The sequence below is a fragment of the Amblyomma mixtum genome, chromosome 7, assembly GCF_055824585.1.
Source record: "Amblyomma mixtum isolate Tamu chromosome 7, ASM5582458v1, whole genome shotgun sequence".
NCBI lineage: Eukaryota > Metazoa > Arthropoda > Arachnida > Ixodida > Ixodidae > Amblyomma > Amblyomma mixtum.
In genome coordinates, this window is record NC_143018.1 from 71,308,339 (window position 1) to 71,327,683 (window position 19,345).

At 49.6% G+C, this 19,345-nt stretch overlaps 1 protein-coding gene and 1 pseudogene across 1 annotated transcript in view; both read left to right on the forward strand.

The window, feature by feature from the left end:
- mib1 (E3 ubiquitin-protein ligase mind bomb 1) overlaps positions 1-19,345 on the forward strand; it is a 547,510-nt gene that overhangs the window by 145,941 nt on the left and 382,224 nt on the right. The window lies entirely within an intron of this gene.
- LOC149336438 (uncharacterized) lies at positions 2,488-5,397 on the forward strand (annotated as a pseudogene).

Genomic DNA, 19,345 nt, shown 5'->3' on the forward strand with positions numbered 1-19,345 from the left:
ATTCAGTGACAGCTGCTGAGATATTTCCACTTTACGATACGAGGGGGTACCCAAAAGAAACCGGACTAATTTTTTCAATCGGCACAGCTTCTCTGGTACCGCGTTTTGCCGCTAGGAGCGCATAGAACGAACATTTCAGAGTCAGTAAGCCGAGCGCCGTCGCTGAAGGAGGTCAGACTAGTTTAGGCAGAGTTTTAGAGTGATGACTGTTTTGTGTGAGTGTCGTTTTTGCAACGGCTGATTTTCGTGAACAGCGCGCGCCGGTGAAATTCTGATTTTTTCTCGGACAAAGTGGAACGGAAACTCTTGAAATATTCAGAAAGACGTTCAAGGACGATGCTATGGGGACAACTCAAGTGTTCCTGAATTAAATCCTGAATCAAAGCAACAGTCATGCCAATAGAAAACTTCAAATTCACCTCGCCTCAAGAAAGCTCGTCAGGTGAAACCAAACCTCAAAACAATGCTGATTTGTTTTTTCGACTTGAGAGGAGTAGTCCATTCAGAATTTGTTCCGCAGGGTCAGGCAGTTAACCAGGCTTTCTGTTTGGATGTTTTGAAAAGATTGGGCAACAGTGTTTGGTGGAAGCGGCCTGAGTTGTGGCAGACGGGTGACTGGTTTTTCCACCATGGCAATGCCCCTGCTCACACAGCCCTGTCCCTACGACAAATTCGGACCAAAAATGGCATGACCTCTGTTCCTCAACCTTCATACTCACCCGACCTTGCCACGTACTACTTTCTTTGTTTCGTGGAATGAAAAGACAGGTGAATGGAAAGCGTTTCGCTGATGTTGCTGAGGTGAAGAAAAAACGACGGAGGGACTGTCAAGCATCACAAAAGATGAATTTAAAAAATGTTTTTGAAAATGGAATGAAAGATTCGACAAACGTATCATTGTAAGTGGAGAGTACTTTGAAGGATATTGAAGGTCTGTGCTGAAAATGTGAACAAATAAGTTCAAACAAAATTAAGTCCGGTTTCTTTTGGGTACCCCCTCGTATGTTGTGGTAGAGAATATGAGAGCGTCCTCACATCTGTGTAGTTCTATAGGGCGCTGCTTTTTGTTTTCCACATGTGGTCGTTCTTCGTCTAGGTGTTCTCGAGTCCGTCGCTCTAGAATAGCAGCTCTGCCGATGATCCTCTACTAAGGCGGCACGTATCGCAGCGGCTATCGCATATGAACCCTGCTACATTCGTCTGTAGTCGCTACACCATTCCCCCGCACTCGCACTCGCTCACATCAGGCACACGCGGGCATAGTTACACTCGATTCCTCTCTACAGTTTGCCGCTTAGCCATTCGCAGACCTACGTGAGGTCGAGTGCGAACGGTTTTATTTGAGCGAGGTCATTGTTTCCTGAGGAAAAAGGAAAAAAAAAACTGCATTTAATTATTTTCTGAGTAGACTCGTTCGTTTAATCTGCGTCAGGTTTTGAGCTGGAAGTAACGAATCAAATCGAACTTTAAGAATGTGGAACGGGTCGCTTCGTATTCATTGCTGAAGTGCGCGGCGGGGAAACAATTAACTCCGGAGTCCATTTTCGGCTCGGCGCGGAGCGGTTAGTCGGCGTTCGTTGGAGCGTGCGCCCAGATCGGCGACAGTGCCCGACCGTATTCGTTCACTGTGAAATCACGCGCTCTTTGGGCGGAGCTCGGCGAAAGGATCCGGGTTCGCTGTTTCAGCTGAGGCTCACGTAAATCACTGCTTCGATAGATTAGGTCGTGCATCGCGCGCTCGCATCTGTGCACAAATCAGTGGGCAGGCTCAATTATTTTTGTCCCGACGTGTAACTGCACCGGCGTTTATAAACCGTAGTCGTTTTCGTGTAAAGTCGAAAGAAGTTTTGAAGTTTCTCGGTGCGGCTTGGTGCTGCATCGATATGTCCTGAATTAGCTTTTCTTTTATTTTTTTTTGTTTTTAAATGTTTTTTGTTGTCTTTTTTGTATTGTGATTTCATTGATATAAACGTTCGCAGAGAAGGTGGCCAAGAAAATAATTTAGCTTTGTGCTATTTAGAAAGTATAGCGTGTGGGGTTAAAATGGGGGAGATAAACACGTTCTCCCCGTTTAAGCGCGGCTGACTCAGTTCAAAACCGCGCGGACCCCACCCCGTGGTCGCGTACGCTACTGAGCGCACGCCGACCACGGCGGGCCTTGCTCTGCGGGAACAAAGGAACGACACACTGGCTGACACAAACAAGGCATTTATTGCTATAACAACAATAACGCCAGCTAGCAACAAAATACACTGAGGAATCTAGGATGTCCGACTCACCAGCACGGCTACGAGCGAACGTCCGCCCACGGTAGGGCAAAGGGATAAACTCCGAGGTCGAGCGGGACGGGCCAAAGCCTCCTCGAATTTTTTAAGGCCTCCGCACTTTCCTCCTCGCACCCTTTGACGTCACCCCACCTTGACCGGTCGGGCGGTAGAGTGACCGGTCAAACAAGTTGGTGCACTACCGCTTAGGCTTGTCAGTACACACGTGCTGCGTGCAGTGTCCTGTCACGGCAGCTTGACTCTGAAGCTAAGCACGTGTTTCTTTTCGTAGCGTGGTCTGATTTCCTTCTGCAAACGTGTGTTGTGTGCTGCATATCTGCGTCGTGAAAGTGTCAGTGAAAGTTCCGGCAGCCCAGGATGGGCCGCTGTTGCGTGCCGAACTGCCGTGGAAATTATGACGGCGGTCCGAAGGTCCGTGTCTTCTCATTCCCAAAAGACGACCGGAGGATAAAATGGAAGCAGGCCATCCGGCGTGATGATGTGGACATCGACACACTGCGGGATCCAAAGGTAATATAATTTTCTCATATGTCAATCACTGTTAATTTCAAATGATAATATACATTCGGATGCATTAAGCATACGGCATGCAACCAGTTCGATACACAGCGTGTTACAGTTGATGCCAGTTAACTGACATACAGCAGCACTTATAAGCAGCACCAATAGCAGTAATTAGCCAATGGTAGTAACAACAGCAGTTACATCGCAAAATAAAAAAAAAGAAAACATGACGTAGAAAATTTTCATATACTAAAAGGGAACATTCCTCTTTTATGCAGGTGTGCGAGCTCCATTTTAAGCCCGAATACCTCCGGTGTACAACATCGTACACAGATGCTGATGGAAAGACAATAGAAGTTGCGATGAACCTCACCCGACTCACTCCTGACGCGGTACCTACGATACTGCCAAATTGCCCATCATACTTGTCTAACTCTGCACCGATTCGCGAGGAGCCCGATGCAAAGCGGAGACGACGCGAAGCAACTCGTCTGCAAGACGCCATCGAGATGTCACTTGCGACACATGAAGAAGAGGAGCGCAGGAACAAAGTCTCGTCGTATGGGGAACTTCTGTCTCTCCTTGAAGGTTTTCACATCTCAGACTTCTGGGTGATGCGCAAAACTGACGCCGCCGTAGCATTCTTTCACGTCGACGAGAATTCAGCGCACCCAGAAATCGAACGCTCCGTGGTAGTAAATAATTCGCTGAAGGTGTCAGCCTTCTGGAGAAAAGTTGAGCTGCGCGGTGGTGAAATGACAGTTCCCGACAGACATGAAGACATGCGCAGTTTGGAATCCGTCCTCAAAAGTGTGCAGCAGTTCAAAGCACCCGACCGTTGCGAGAAAGACGAAAAACTTAAAGCCTGCTTTCAATTACTTTTTTCTCTTCTTGATGACCTTTCAAGTGATGAACTTCTGCCTGTGGAAAAGATGGAAACCCTAAGATTTCTAAAAGAACAGCTTCATCTGCTCCACAGAGAACGGACTGCATTTAGATATTCTTCAGAGCTTGTCATCTTGTCAAGCATATTTTTCACAATTTCCCCACATGCGTACAAATTTGTTCGCAGCTCTGGAAAATTGATCTTGCCTCATCCCTGTACAATCACCAGACTCTGTAACAAATACAACGTTAGCCCTGCGGCAGAGCAAAGTGATCAGTGTTTTTTAAGTTATATAACAAAAAAAGCAAATCTTCTGAAACCCCATGAGAGGACGGTAACACTTATGATGGATGAGATCCATATACAGCAATATTTTGAGTATAAGGGAGGTTCCCTCACGGGAACAGCATCCAACTCCTCTGAAGCTGCCAAAACTGCGCACGTATTTATGACGCAGTCGTTGCTTTCTGGACACAAAGATGTGGCACATATCTTGCCAGTTTTCAGCATTGAGGCAAGTGACTTGCATGAAGTCCTCAAAAAGGTTATTTTAGGGCTTGAAAAAGCCGGTCTCAAGGTTATTGCGGTTGTAAGCGATAACAATTCTATAAACAGAAAATTAATGTCATTATTTTCCAAGAAAAAAGCAATTGACATAGTGTGTCCTCATCCGGCGGACAATGCACGGCCGTTGTTTTTTGCGGTGGATCCCGTGCACCTGTTAAAGTGCATTAGGAACAATTGGCTCAATCAAAAAAATCCAGATACATCTTTTCTTTATCCAGAGTTTAAAAGCACCGAATCAAAGCTTGAAATAAAAAAAGCTTCGTTTCAGACGCTTCGGGACCTGTATACTTCAGAGCGACACAACCTGTCTAAATTTGCCTATGGACTAACATACAAGGCCTTGCACCCAACAAATATTGAGCGTCAAAATGTGAAACTTGCGCTCAAAGTAATCAATCCTTTTGTAGCACAAGCTCTGAAGACTCCCGGTACGAAAACCGGCTTTCCTTATGCCGCTGATACTGCGGAGTTCATTGATTTAATACACAGGTGGTGGTGCATCGTGAACACAAAAACACCATCAAAGGGCCGACACCTCAGAGATCCTTATCAGGAGCCTGTCAGAAACGTGACTGGCGTGCAGCTGCAATTTCTTGGTGAATTTGTAGACTGGTTGGACACATGGAATGACCTGAAGATGAGTGGCAGCCGTTCTGGTTCACTGACTCCAGAAACTCATGCAGCACTCCGGCTGACATCATATGCGTTGATAGAACTCAGCAGGTACTGTCTCGAAGAGCTTAATTTTGAATATGTCTTGCTGGGGAAATTTCAAACAGATAGTTTGGAGAGCAGGTTTGGACGTTACCGCCGGCTTGCTGGATCCAATTATCATATTTCTGTTCAGGAAATATTTGAGTCGGAAACCAAACTGCGTCTTCAAGACTCACTGGTATTTCCAGATATGAAAGAACTCTCAGAGTCCAGCACCATCACATTTGACGGCAGAAAATTGCAAGACCAATACAACATCACGGTTACATGGGATGACATCAATTCAAAGAAACAAAGTTTGCCCGCAGTAATTTACATAGCTGGTTTCTGCGCCCACGCCGCCTTGAACAAACTTCCTTGCGAAGCTTGTGCAAGAAATCTCACAAGAGAGGACAGGGACATTCCACCGGACGAGAACTGTCTAATTCAAGGGCTCACTAGAGGAGCGCTCAAATTTCCGCAGCCTGTCGTTGTGAACGCTGTTCTGCACACAGAAATTGTGCTTGAAAAATTGACGACAAAAGAAAACGCCGCGCAGTTCCATTCCACACGCCATCAGAGAGAGCTGCTCCTTTGCTTGCTGAAGCACTTGTTGAGCGATGACGAAGAGTTGGATGTTTGCTGCAACGGACATCACCCGGACAAAGTGATTTCCAACATTTTGTGGGCTGCCACGAACACCTACATGAAAAATTACGTACAGATGAAGACGGACCTGCTAACGGCTAAGAAGGCCGCAGCTCAAGAGAGAAAATTAAAGAAGTTCAAATGAACCGTGACAAACCGTGACCGGGACATATTAGTTATATGACTGAAATAAAGGCATCAAGAATGTAATATGGTGATTTTTTTGCCTCCATTTTCTTTTTTCTTACTCACTCGCGAAGGCGCTAAATTTTATTTGTCCGATGTTTAGAGCTCATGCGTGCCGCATGCACTGCGCGCGACGCCGGCAGATACTTTCCCGCACTGCTCGGTCAAGGTGCGTGACGTCACGGAGCGAGTGCGCAGGCCTGAAAGTATTCTAGGAGGCTTTGGACGGGCTCGGCGGGAGTAAGTTCCGACCAAGAGGCGCCCGTCGACGAAGAGCGAAGCCGCGAGCGAAACGTCTGCTCGCTTCCCGATCCCAGGGAGAAGAGACCCCGTCGCTCCCCGCGAGCGCGCAGCAAAACGCCATCCGTGGCGCTGGTGTCGCTGCGACGCGAGCGCCCTCCCTTGTTAGTTACAGTAACCGAACCGAGAGGAGTGCTTTTCGGGGGCAGCTAACAACAGTGGGGTGCGTTGAGGGAAAGCGAACGCAGGGGACGAAGGCGTCCCCACAAGCGATATCGTAGAATGTCGGGGACATGACGTACATATTGTTACGTGGCGGTAAGCCCCGCCGCTGTGGCTCAGTGGTTACGGCGCTCGGCTTCTGACCCGAAAGACGCGGGTTCAATCCCGGCCGCGGCGGTTGAATTTCTTTAGAGGAGAAATTCTAGAGGCCCGTGTACTGTGCGTTGTCAGTGCACGTTAAAGAACCCCAGGCGGTCGAAATTTCCGGAGCCCTCCACTACGGCGTCGCTCATAGCCTCAGTGGCTTTGGGACGTTAAACCCCAATAAACCAAACCAAACTAAACGAAGATTGAGGCGCGATGAACGGTGGACAACAGATGATTTAATGGCCGCTGGCCCAGCGCGGCCGCTCCGTCCCGCACCGCTGTCAGCTGCGTCTTCTTCGTCCTAATATAGTATATGTGCTAGATAATACACCACACAGGTTGCAGAGAAAGAAAATCAGCTTTCCCGTAGAGAAAGGAGGAGCTAATTGTTGTTTTGATTAAGATCTCGGCTCACATTAAGCAAATTATACTGTGCGGAAATATGTACATGCTACAGTCCTATCCATTCTAAAGTGGAAGCCGCACACATTTAAACGAAAGCAATGCAGAGGGGCTTTCATATCATCATCGTCGTCATCATCATCATGAGCCTGGGAGAGGCCTCTCCGATATCTCCCCAATTAACCCTGTCCTGTGCCAGTCTCTACAAAGCCTGTAAAAATACCTCCGGCGCTTCGATTCTGGCGTTTGATTCTTTCTGAAAGCGAACCTAGTACAAGCTGTTTTTCTTTTTTGTGACTTATTTTCTTGGCATGCAAGGAAGGCACAGAAGAATCTGCTTCGTGTTGGGGGCGCTTGGAAACATGCGCGCTGCCTTGCATTGTGAAAAAAAAAAGGAACTGAAACGTTTTAGAAGTGCTTACATCTGCTTGTCACGCAGAACAAATCAGTGCTGTTGCTTACGCACGCTCCTCGTCATTGAATTCCTCGCACGCACCAGCGGTATTCAAATTCTGGGCCGTGATGTGACTCTCGCTGTAATGGAAACGCCGCTTCGTCTCCCTCCCTATGTTTATTATTATTTTCCCCCTCGCTATGTTCTGCGCGCAGTGATTCTCGACGCGAATGAGGCGCGATACGATCTCTGCTCTGCCTCCGTATTTTCTCCGTAAACATTTGTCTTTTTTAGATCGAACATGCTTGCGCCGGTTCTGCTCGCTGGGCCAAAATTTGTCGCAATTTTTAGGGAGGTGCGTGACCTGGGTTAGAAATGCAGCAGACCGCTTAGGGCGCAGAACTTAAACAACCGTTTGGGGGGGGGGGGGGGGGGGGGAAAGGGGGGGGGGGGAGGCGGGTGCATTTCTCGCTATAGGCAGAAAGTTTCATACGATGAAAAAGGCGTCTCTGAATGTTCTGAAGGGATTGCTTGCTCTTACAGTTGCGCTCTTCTTCTGCTCTTATTAGACACCTTTATCATACCGTGTTACCATTACCGGAGTACCGCGAGACCGCCCACCGCCAGTGCGCACGCGCTGATTGGTCGCGATGCTTGACGCGCACGCGCAGCTGCCGGGTGCCTGGCGCCATCTGGCGCTCTCATGGCGATTTGCGCGTGCGCATTTTCGTCGCGCTGGCTCCTGGTACTCCGGTACCGGTAACGGCAACACGGTAAGTGGTAAGCTAAACTTGTGCATTATCGCTTCCAAATGCACCGGGAAATTTCGGTTCATCGGTGGTTAGTGTCGTTGTGAAATTTGCTGTGCGCAAATCGTTCCTTGAAATAAAACAAAATCCGGAAAGTTTTCTTTTTTTCATTGAAAAGAAGCCCCCCATTTATATCGACCTGCTTGTTTGCTCTCCTAGCCGACACCTAACGTACTGTGTGGGTAAGATGGTCACATGGTCATGGGAAGTTCGTCCTTTCGCTGCTAGTTTCTGGAATTTGGTGTTAGTTTTAGGGGCTTGATTTGGTCGCGTATTTTTCTACCATTGCATACTAGCTGCTAGTGGCAGGCAGAAGTTCCACCCATCACAGTGTAGTCATTTTCCGAAACAGAGAGGCAACCTGTGGGACGCCATGTGTGGTGTTACTACACCAAAAGGTCTGCTTGGATGTAACAAGGCGCCATGGTGGCTCAGTGGTAATGGTGCTCGGCTACTGACCCAAAAGACGTGGGTTCGATCCTGGCCGCAGAGGTCGCCGAAATTACCGGAGCCCTCCACTGCGGTGTCCCTCATAGCCTCAGTGGCTTTGGAACGTGAAACCTCAGCAAACCAAAGGAAACCAAATTATGTCAATCATAATCATAACCATAATAAGCAGTAAATATCTTTTTCTTTCTTAATAAAAGGACAGCCTTGTTAGCTGTCCTATCGTGTGTTCTCATAAAGAAAAAATTAAAAATTTTTGGATGTATAAATTTTTATATTCACCACCCTGTTATTAAGGCAGAAGCCTTTAATACCTCATCGTTGTGAGCAGGAGTTGGCGACAGAAATGTCACGCTTTCCGATTGGTCGTGACGTCACAGTGCGCGAATTTCAAGCGGGACCAATGGTACTTTGGCTAGTAACCATGCACCCAATTAAAGGGATAGTACAGTGATGCGCCAAGTAAGTGTGACTGAGTTTAGTTAATTAGTTAATTTATCCATTAGCCTAATTAACCTTTCTAGTCAGACCATAAAAATAAATAAAACCGAGTAGTAAATTGGTCGAGTTGTGGAATCGAACCTGGGTGTTCGGAGTGCGAGACGAGCACGCTAACCTCTCCGCCATGCCAACTCGATGGTTTGGAATGAACAAAGGGGCGTCTAGTGAATACGGTGTCTTCGTCCACTCCCATCTTCCTCCCTTTCCTTACGGCGAGGTTCAGGTGTCCACCGAGATTGCGAGACAGATACATTTCCTTTCCTGAAAAACCAGTTTACCGACGAGCAAGGTGTACAGCCGAACGAGCGATGACGTTCTGTGGACTCCCTGGCAGCGTTGCAAGACGCTGTCGCGTTTCACTAGAGGCGAAGCTTAACATCTTAACCACACATCAGTGACACAAGCAGCAACACCGCGCTTAAGGCTTCCGCATCAGCGCACTTCAGGTCAACAAAGTGCCCCCCTGATTTTTATGCGAAGCATATTACTACAGCTACACTATAGCCCGTCGAGCGCGGCGGTGGAGCTACCATTGACCTTTAGCGTGACCACGTGACACCACGTGACAACCTGACGTCACAACAGAGGAGAGATGGGCTGCCGGCTCGCGCGGTCGGCCGCGGCGGTGGAGGCTCCACAGCAGAGGCGCTGCAGCTGACCACGTGACGCTGCAGCAGCGGTATAAAGCTGAGCTTGCCTCGCTCTCCGGGCACTTACGAGGCGGCCAGGTGTTGGGATGCCGCCTAGAAGCAGGGCTGATTTGAACGAGAAGCGAAAGCTTCAGCGTGCCACAGAGACCGATGAAGAGCGGGATGAACGTCTGGCTAAGCGGCGTGCTCAATATGCGGCTCGGCAGCATCCGAGATGCAGGTTGACAATTTCGGAAATTGTTGTCACGTGTTGCTACACTTCTAGTGGTTGTATTAAAATGACCAAGTATTCAACCAAGGAAAGCCATGTATTACCAAGCCTAGCCATCAATATGCTTCGCATCTGACTAGGCTTAACCTTAGCTAAGCCTCAGCCATTTTTTTAACTTGTTTTCACTCCGTAAAGAGAGTTTACCAGACAGACGTTTCCGGTATATGCGGAGTTGATGGGATAGTGTAGTGAGCCAGTTGATCCACAACAGAATGTGTGATGTATCGCGAGGTGAATTGTACTGCCCTGGAGAGTTGGCATCTCCTTGCGCTCCGCTGCAGTAGGCAAAACCAGCTTTCGGAACGAAGATTGCATGGGGTTGAGAAATGATCTGAAATACGTATAACCCACGAGGCTGCTGCCACAACGGAAAGGGAAGGGAAAGGCTGCAGGAAGAGTAGTGCGAGAGTGGAAATAGGAAAATCTAGGGAAGTACGAACACTTTCTGGATTGCTTCAGGTTTGTAGATTGATACCATGGGTGAAAAGCGGCTTGAGGTAGCTCAATTTTCTTGATTACTAGTGCTGTTTTTCGACGGCACCGCCGTCTTATCTACGGGGCGAAACGAAAACACGACACGTTATAGGGGGTGTGGCGGTATAGGTCGGCACCGCGGGTAAAAAGGTTGCCGTGATCGGTGTTATCACATCAAATTAATTGAAATCTCTTCGACAGGGGAACAAATAACCCACAAGTTGAAGCAATTATTTGGTCATTCACATGGTTCTGAATTTTCTTATTCTTTCACTACCGGAAAATACGAGCACTCGGCAACTGGAAGGTCGTAACCGCTGCAAAGAACGGGCCTGATTTCCTATGGTTCCGTAGCTCGAAAGCGGTACCTTCCGCGCATGAGGTTCAAGGTGGTTGCGCTGCACTTTTCCTAGGCCACCCCTGCGGTGATCCTCACCTTCGATTATTTCTCTCTCTCTGCATGACAAACGGTCATTAATTAATCGTGTTAATTATTTGTAATGACAATTAATAATTATATCATTATTACAGTTGAGGAAGCGTGCGTCGAAATTTGACTGCATTCCGTCACCACCTGCTAGAGGTAAACAACCGATAGTTACCCCTGTCAGTGAGCCAAGCAACTGTTGCTGGCGCCCTGTGTCTTTTGGTTTCGCCGCTACATTTATGTTTCAACCAGCGCTGAATAGTTCGTCTGAATGGCCCAGATGGCGTGGCAGTCTGCTGTCCTCCTAGTTTTGGCCCTGCCCGCGGGGCAGGTGTTGGGACACGGGTTTTGTGCGGACTTTCACAACTGTCACCGATGCATGGCAAGTACACGCGAATACGGCGCACGCACGCACGCACGCACGCACGTATAGACTTACGACAAAAAAAGAGCCTAAAAAAGAATGCCTCCAGGGGGGAAGAAATACATACGGACGACACCCTGGGGCAGCGTAAGCACTGAAGCCAGCTTTGAGAAAGACCAGATATAAAAGGGAAAAGTTCGCGGCCGCACGGTTGGTTTGCGGCTAGAAGTGAGCTGCGGGACCCGTGCCGACGAGATGCTCGGCAAGCAGACGCTGCCTAATGGACGGTCACAGTGCGTTTTCTTCAGTGCTCGTTTACACAGACATCCGTGACGCTCGTTTTGCTGATTCCTTGTGGAATAGGTCGCGCAAGGAGGCCGCCTAAGAAGGCCGCCGTAGCGCACGTCCGATGCTCAAGGAAGTGGGACCCTCCGCTCCGCGTCCCTTCTCTTTGCTCGTTTCTTAGGCTGCCCTGCTGACCGTGTCCGCGAACTGGGGATGGGGCTTTTAACTTCAACAACGGCCGTGTAAGGGAAGGAGGGGGGGATGGCTTTTATTAACGAGAGGACGACGTTTTAACGCCATATAGCCCTCTTGAAGTCGTATACTACAATGGCAGCACCGCGGTTCCGCGCGTTCAGGGGGCGGTGGCAGGCCCTAACGGGGTGTAGACGGCCGTTGTAAAAAAAAAAGAAAGCAAAAAGCGGAGCTGTCGTCGCTGCGGCAACAGCGGAAATGCTCACGGGTAATCGCATTTCGCCAGGCGACGTTTCGTTGGCCGCCGTCCGTTCTTTCTCGCAGTCCGGTTCGGGCGCTCGTAAAAGGGTTTTTAAGCGTCGCCGCCGGCAGCGATGGGCGGAGGAACGCCTTCGTGCCCGGTTTGGAGACCTCTTTATCTTTTTTTTTTCTCCGTTTCCTTCGCCGTGTTCGTGCGGCATATGGGGGGGGGGGGGGGGAAGTGGCATAAAAGGAGGCCTGAATGCAAACACGCGTTTAGTGTTGCTGCTGTTGAGGCAAATGGGCTTTGAGTGTCCGTGTCGCTGTAGTTGATGTCGCTGTTGTTGGCTCCGAAATGGGCTTTGAGTGACCTCTGGGAGGGAAGGCGGGTGTCCCATTGTTTCCACTTTGTCGTCGTCGTTTGAAAAGGAAGTGCGGCGGCTGCGCAGTAGCTGCCGATTCCCACCCATGAACGGTCGCCTTAAAAATAGGATGGTTCGCGTCCACGCTTTCGATTTTTTTTCTGAAATGAATGTTTTTTTTTCTGAGATGAGCTTCATTATATGCATCATGGGCGAAGGGAATAGCGCTCCTGACAGCACTTATTGTAATTAGCTGCTTTCTGGTGCCCTCTCGTGAATGATGACGTATTTTATTTTCTCCGTATCACGAATGAGTCTCTGTGGCGTCGCGTTACGCGAAGAGAAGTCAGTTTCGTTGGATGTTTCGTGAAATTTGCTCTCATTTTGATAGTTGCCGGAGGGAGCATTGCAGATGCTTTTGATATGTCTTCGAGGCGTTGTCTTCCTCCACGTGAGTGTGGTATCGCAGTCGGTGGCCGAAGCGAAAAACTAGGTTTCTTTTGGTGGGAAGGGATGAAGTTGCGCGGGGGTGGGGTGGGGAGGGGGGGGGGGGGGGGGGTGGCTGAATCTGCAGCCAACATTACACTTGGAGCTCATTCCACAGTAGCTTCTGTATTATGGAGCCTAACTGAAGCCTTGTCGTCCTTTATTGTTTTTCTTTTTCAATTTTCATTGGGGCTAAGTGTTTAGTTAGCCGTGACGGTAGCTGTGTTCGGCTATAGAGCTGTCTGGTGTGTGGGCTATGTTTTCACGGCCCTAGCTACACAAGCACGTTCACCTTGGCTGTCCGGCAATGCCGTTCGCTTTGCCCCCGTTGTCGCACAGTGTGTCGGGACCGGAAGCTTTGGCGTTTATTTATTACTCAGATCCACTGTCGCCCAGGTGGATCTGAGTCTTATGATACTAGTGAGCTGCCGAGTTGAGGCCGATCTAAACTTTCGTCTCTACTCATGCTCTCCAGGTACGCCTGACGGGAGGGAAGTAGGCTGTCAGCGCCACCTGTTTGCGTCACAGGGGGAGGGTGCGAATAGTTTTTTAGTTTTCTTTTGTTCATTTACCTCCACTGAGCGTTGCAGCGTGAGCATTAAGTCCATAATTCCGATCACTCCTCGTAGCACTCGTAGGATGATGATGATGATGTTTTTTGTGCCGCAAGAGCAGCTTCGGCCGATGGGAGCCATGGCACAAGGTGTTTATTGTCCACTCAAGCTGGGGTCAGTGATCTATTTTTCAAGCATATCACTCCAGAGCCTACTTCCCGCCCGTCAGGCGTACCTGGAGAGCACGAGTGGAGACGAAAGCTCAAATCAGCCTCAACTCGGCAGCTCACTAGTATCATAAGGCTCAGGTCCACCTGGGCGACAGTGGATCTGAGTAATTGATGAACGCCAAAGTTTCGGGTCCCGACACACTGTGCGACAACGGAGGCAAAGCGTACGGCGTTGCCGGACAGCCAAGGTGAACGTGCTTGTGTAGCTAGGGCCGTAAAAACATAGCCCACACACCAGACAGCTCTATAGGCGAACATAGCCACCGTCACGACAAACTAAACACTTAGCACAGTGAAAAATGAAAAACAAAAAGAAAAACAACAAAGAAAGACAAGGCTTCAGTTAGACTTAGATCCACTCAAGGTGGGGTCAGTGATCTATTTTTCAAGCATATCACTCCAGAGAAGTGGAGCAGCAGGCCATGGGAAAGCTTGCACCCTTTGTATCACCATCGGGTTGCAAGCGCCCCTGGGGGTCGAACCCCGCACCTCTCGCAAGCGAGGCGGATGCTCAAGCCACTGGGATATCGCTGCGAGCTGTTCTAAATTCCATTTCACGAACTGCGCACAGCGCAAACTGTTGCGCTAGCCGTCATGCAAAGGTTTTCACTATCGCTGCGCTGATCATTGGAGTCCGCTTTCGTTGCACGCAGTTCGATGCGAGGCGCACGACCAAGCGGTGATACACCTGTCTGTCTTCGAACGTAGCACTAAGCGCCAGAAGTCGTAGCACCAAGCATTTTGAGAGGGTTTGTGTTAGTCGCAGTTTCCCTAGTGCGGCGCGGTGCTGTGTTGCCCGTAAGACCTACTCTGACTCTGCATATCCGGCGCACTTCTGCGATGTATGCCTTCTCATCGATTTCTTCAGCGGTATGTTTTATTTTTGCTTTGCTACGCGCGCGTAGTATGGGAATTTCCCCTGCTATCCAGTGTAAGCAAACCGTGCGAGTGTTTCGCGTGTTTCGGAGTATTACCACGGCTGGCCCTGTTGACACATTGCTTCAACGCACGCCCTTGTGCGCTCCCTTCTTTGTCGTCGTAGTAACGGGAGATTCGCGCCCCGGGAATACATCTACACCTTTCTTTCAGTTGCGGTAGTGTGTTTCGAGCGTGGTTCGGAGCAGTCGATGACGCTACTGAAGCTCTGCTCGGTTCATCCAAATTATTGTCGCGAATGTTGCGCTGCACCATTGAATCCGCATTGAAGGTTGGCTATCTTCACGGTATTCATGATATTGTTCACAGCGCAACAAGAACGGGAAGAAACGAAAGACGAAAGAGTAACACTAACAAGCGCTGACTATCAGCTAGTTTTTATTGAAGAACACAAGGGTTATATATAGAAACACTTATCAATAAGTTTGATAAGTGTTTCTATATATACCCCTTGTGTTCTTCAATAAAAACTAGTTGATAGTCAGCGCTTGTTTGTGTTACTCTTTCATCTTTCGTTTCTTCCCGTTCTTGTTGCGCTGTGAACAATATCATGAATACGTACCAACTCGCCCAAATTTCTGCCTTGCTATCTTCACAAGTTACAAGTGAAAGGTGTGAATTCGTCGCAGCTGAAAGTCACAAATGTCATATTTGTAGAATGGTGAGATTGTATTACGGCTTTTGCTGTTTGGAACGCTAATCCCTGCCTGAACCTTCATGTAGTACTGTCCATAGTTCTGCCTCAGACTTTTGGGGAGTGGCGGCGTACCGTTCACTTACCGCGCGCACCGTTTTGCGGTCTTTTGTAGCCGCTTGGGTTCCTAGTTTCGTTCGTTACAGCTCTCGTAGCTCCGTACATTCCTCTGTGACGTCACGCGCCGTTTCCCGCCCCATTCATTCTGGCGCTCCGTCTGGACAAGCCAGTGTTATCGTGTCAGTCGCTCAGCCGATGTCGCGCGGAATGCGCAGGCTGCCGGCCGCGCTGCCTGCAAGCGAGTCGATGCGGTACTCTGCGGCGCCCGGGATCAGTCGCGCGTCCTCACACGCACGCAAGCACACGCACAGCGGCGGCGATCCTACGCTTCCCTCCCCCCAGCCAGCCCGCATCGCTGGCTGTGAGCGCGCGTTGTATTTCCCTTGGCTTTTATCCGTCGTTACCGGTCGTCGTAAAAAAAACAGCTTCGCCTCCCCCCCCTCCCCTCTTCGCATGCGATCCGCTCCGGCGATATTTTCTGTTTTGCTTGCGCGTGCGTGCGTCTGCGGCTCTCTGTCTAGTCTCATCGTGCCGGCGACTCGCTCCGGCTCGGATTCGGGCATGTTCGCCCCCCCCCCCCCCCCCCCCCCCCCCCCCCCCCCCCCCCCCCCCCCTCGCTCTCTCTCCGTCCCTAGGCTGTGCAGCGTGTGTCTTGCCGTTCGGCGACGATGGCTGCGTGGGGCGCGGTGGTCCGCGTTTTTTTTTTTGTTCTTGTTTGTTGTTTGTCCGGGTGTTTTTTCCGGGCCCAGTTGCGGCGCCGGTGGTGGCGATGATGTTGTCTCTCTGCTCTCTCTCTCGTGTTATTCGGCCGAGCTGTTCGCTGTACGCGCTTGTGTTTTGTGTGCGTGCGTCCGTGCGCGACTGCGCGCGCGCCGTGTTCTGTGCCCGCGCGTGTATGCACCGCACCGACAGCGTTCGATCGTCACTGTCTCTCCCCATCCGGTCTTTCTTCCTCTCCACATTACTCGCATTTCCCTGCGTCACAATTTTTCTTCTTTTTTTTTGTGAAGCTGCCCGTCCGCGTATTTGCTGGCAACTGAAAACAGGAGCGTGCAGGGAAGTAGCCTTTGTAAATAAAGGAAGTAAAAAGGAAGAAAGAAGGTAGTAAAGAAAAAAGGCAAGGAAGTGAGAACTAAACGAGCGAATAAAAAGGAGGGAGGAGGAGGAGGTCGTAAGGATTTCTCGAAAAGAGGCCCGCGAGCGTGACGCTTGCGCTCGTTTTGATTGCCTCCCCACTGTTTTCTTACTCTTTCTTTCGTGCGCACGCTCTATCTTTCGTTCTTTCGCAGCGGTCGGATCTTCTCCTCTGGGCGCGGCGGCGCGTAAAAGTTGCACGGGCACTTGTCGAAGATCGGCGCGTCGAGTTTATTGGGAGCCTGAGCACCGGGTCGCTCTTGTCTTTTTCTCGCTTCTGAGGAGGAAAGCTGTCGATTGGGAGAGACTGAGAACAGTGGGAGGTGGAAAAGAAGAAGAAGAAAAAGAAGAAGGAAGCGAGGAACTTCAGTGATGAAGCCGGCGTTTCTGTCTAGAGAGGTTTTTTCTTAGCTTTGAGTTTTGATGCGCCCTTGGGAGCCGCTGGGGAATGCGTCTGGAAAGCTGATGGTGCGTATTCGATGCTCCTAGAGGATGTGGCTCCACTCACTCGACTCCGCGTGTGTTGTTTCTCTTTCTTTTTCCCCTGGGGGGGGGGGGGGGGGGGGGGGGGGTGGCATTAAGTTCCAGAAGCTAGGGAGAAATTTGACTGCTTTCGAAGTATCCGCTGTATGGAGCCTTCACAGATAGAAGGTCCAGCGGCGATATTACCGCGTTTTATTGTTATCTTGCAACAGCCTTGATCAGGGTCTTCGACGGGCTGGTTAGTAATGAAGAATCGCCTCCTCTGTTCGGTTAGTAGGTAATCGCCTCTGTTGGAATTGATGCAGAGATGCGGCGGGTTGGTGCGGTGGACGTGTGGGACACTTGCGCGGTGCGTCGCCATTGAGAGGGTCCTTGTATAGAGAACCTCGCCGGACCCTATTATTGTCGATGGCTTGATTCTTCCTTAACAGGGTGTCCAGTTTGTCGCTGCCAGCCCTTAGTGTAGCGTTATATTTTCTTAGCTGATGCTGCAATTTTTTTTTTATTCGACTTGTGGCGCTTCACGTTGTTTTTTCTTTTTCTTCCTTTTACATTCAATACAATTCTTGCAAAACGAGTGTCGTTTTGCGAGGAGTAGGAAGTTACTCGCAGGTGGTATTACGTGGCTCAAATAGAGTACTTAACGTTCGGTTAAGGGGGGTAAGAAGTGCGACTACAGTTTTATGCTGTAAACCAAGGGCTGATAATGAGTGATTGAATGGTTAGGTGCATGGTGCTCAGAACGTTCATTCGTTTATAAAATATGTCTAAATAAAAATATGGCCGCCTTCAGTTCGCGACTTCGCACTTGCGTCTTGAACGAGCCACTTTCCGTACTGTGTATTTAAGTACGTTACTCTGCGCCCACAAGAGACTTGAAAGTGAGTATTTTTAGTGCGGTAGGAATTGGAATATATATCACCGCTATGAATAGAATTTTTCTTCAGAGTTTGCTGGTTTTAACGGCGAGTTCGTGGTCGATGCGCCACTCAGGTTGCGCAACGCGCGACCGCCTCCGATTTAGGGCAGTACATGTTTCAAGGGAATTTTCGAACCTTTCATGGCGTTTCTTGGCGCAACTTCCGAGAACTCGAAAATTGTTCCTCGTTGCTGAAAAAATTGTTTCCAAATGGTGTACATGAATAAATAATAAGTAAAAAAAAAAAGGCAAGGGCATGGAGCCTTCGCCGTGCCGTTTTAACGCCACAGCGTTAAAGGCCCTGTAACCGTGAAAAATCCGGCGTGGCGTTGTGAGCAAAAAATAGGCTGGCCCACGTGACCACATGCAGGAGAAGCAAGCTAGTTGGGGTCGCCTAGGTCACGTGACCTTGTGGCGTCATCACAGCCTGCGCACCGGAATGTGAGCAAACCGACCCCTTACAAAAATTCTTTTAGGCAATCTATAGACTGTCCATAGACCTCTGTCTATAAAGCCTATAGACTCTCTATAGACGAACCCTAGAGAACAGTCTGTAGCCAATACAAATCCTATATACAGTCTACAGACTCTCTATAGCCGAACCCTGGAGAACAGTCTATAGGCAATACAAATCGTATAGACAGTCTATCGAAAATTAATGGATTTATGGCCATACACTTTCAGTAGAGCTTTGTCTATAGACAGTCTATAGACTATCAATACACAAAAAGCAATATCTATAGAAAGTCAACAGAGTCAAAAGAAGTCTGTAGATTGTCTATAGAGAATTTTTATAAGTGACAACAGTAGCAGGTGGCTGTTGAATCAAGGATTGATCGCGATAGGTTGCTAGGGAAGAGCAGCCTGGGTCGCACAAGCCCCACAGGTGGCAGCACCTGCCTTCGCAGGGCAGTGGCGCATCCCTTAACCGCTCCATTACTGCGGGAGGAGTGGTGCGAGAACTCGTAGGGGCCTGTGAATGTAAAGTTGAGAACGAGCAATTGCACGTATATGCGCATTAACTCATTAATGCCATTGCGTCATATCCTCAAGGCGAAGCTTAAGTGCGTTCTTCAAATTTCTTATTTTTCAAATTATCACAGTATTAGCGGTGCTTCCGGAGGCTTGGTTTCTTCGTCCCTGGCTTTCCCAGTCCAAGCTGCCGACTCGTTCTGCCTTCCTGTCGCTTTCGGAAGCGTCTTCGTGTCGCGCTCCGTCCTCGCACCCGAGACGGCGTCCGGTGACGGCCGTGCGGAAGTCCTCGGCGCCGACGCGTTCGATTCGTTCTCCATCTTGGGAGTTTCGTCGGGCGCCGACTCCGGTGCTCTGCGTTCCATCTGCGCCGCCGATTCGACCGGCGTGTGGCGACGACGTGGTAGCGCCCCCGCGCCGTCTCCGGACACGCGGGGTTCGCCTTCGGGGCGCACACCCCCGGCCACGACGACGGAGACCGCGGTGGCGAACAGGGCGAACGCGATCCCACACCGCCATGGCTGCAAAAGATACGATGACGGTTTTTGGGTAATAATTAGTGGCTAAAGGATGTCTACGCAATTGCCGTCGTTGTGGAGGGTTCACGATTAATTTCATCCAGCACCAGGGTATTTCCTCGAGTTCCGCAACCTCAGTGCTCGCGCGTTTTTACAATTGGGC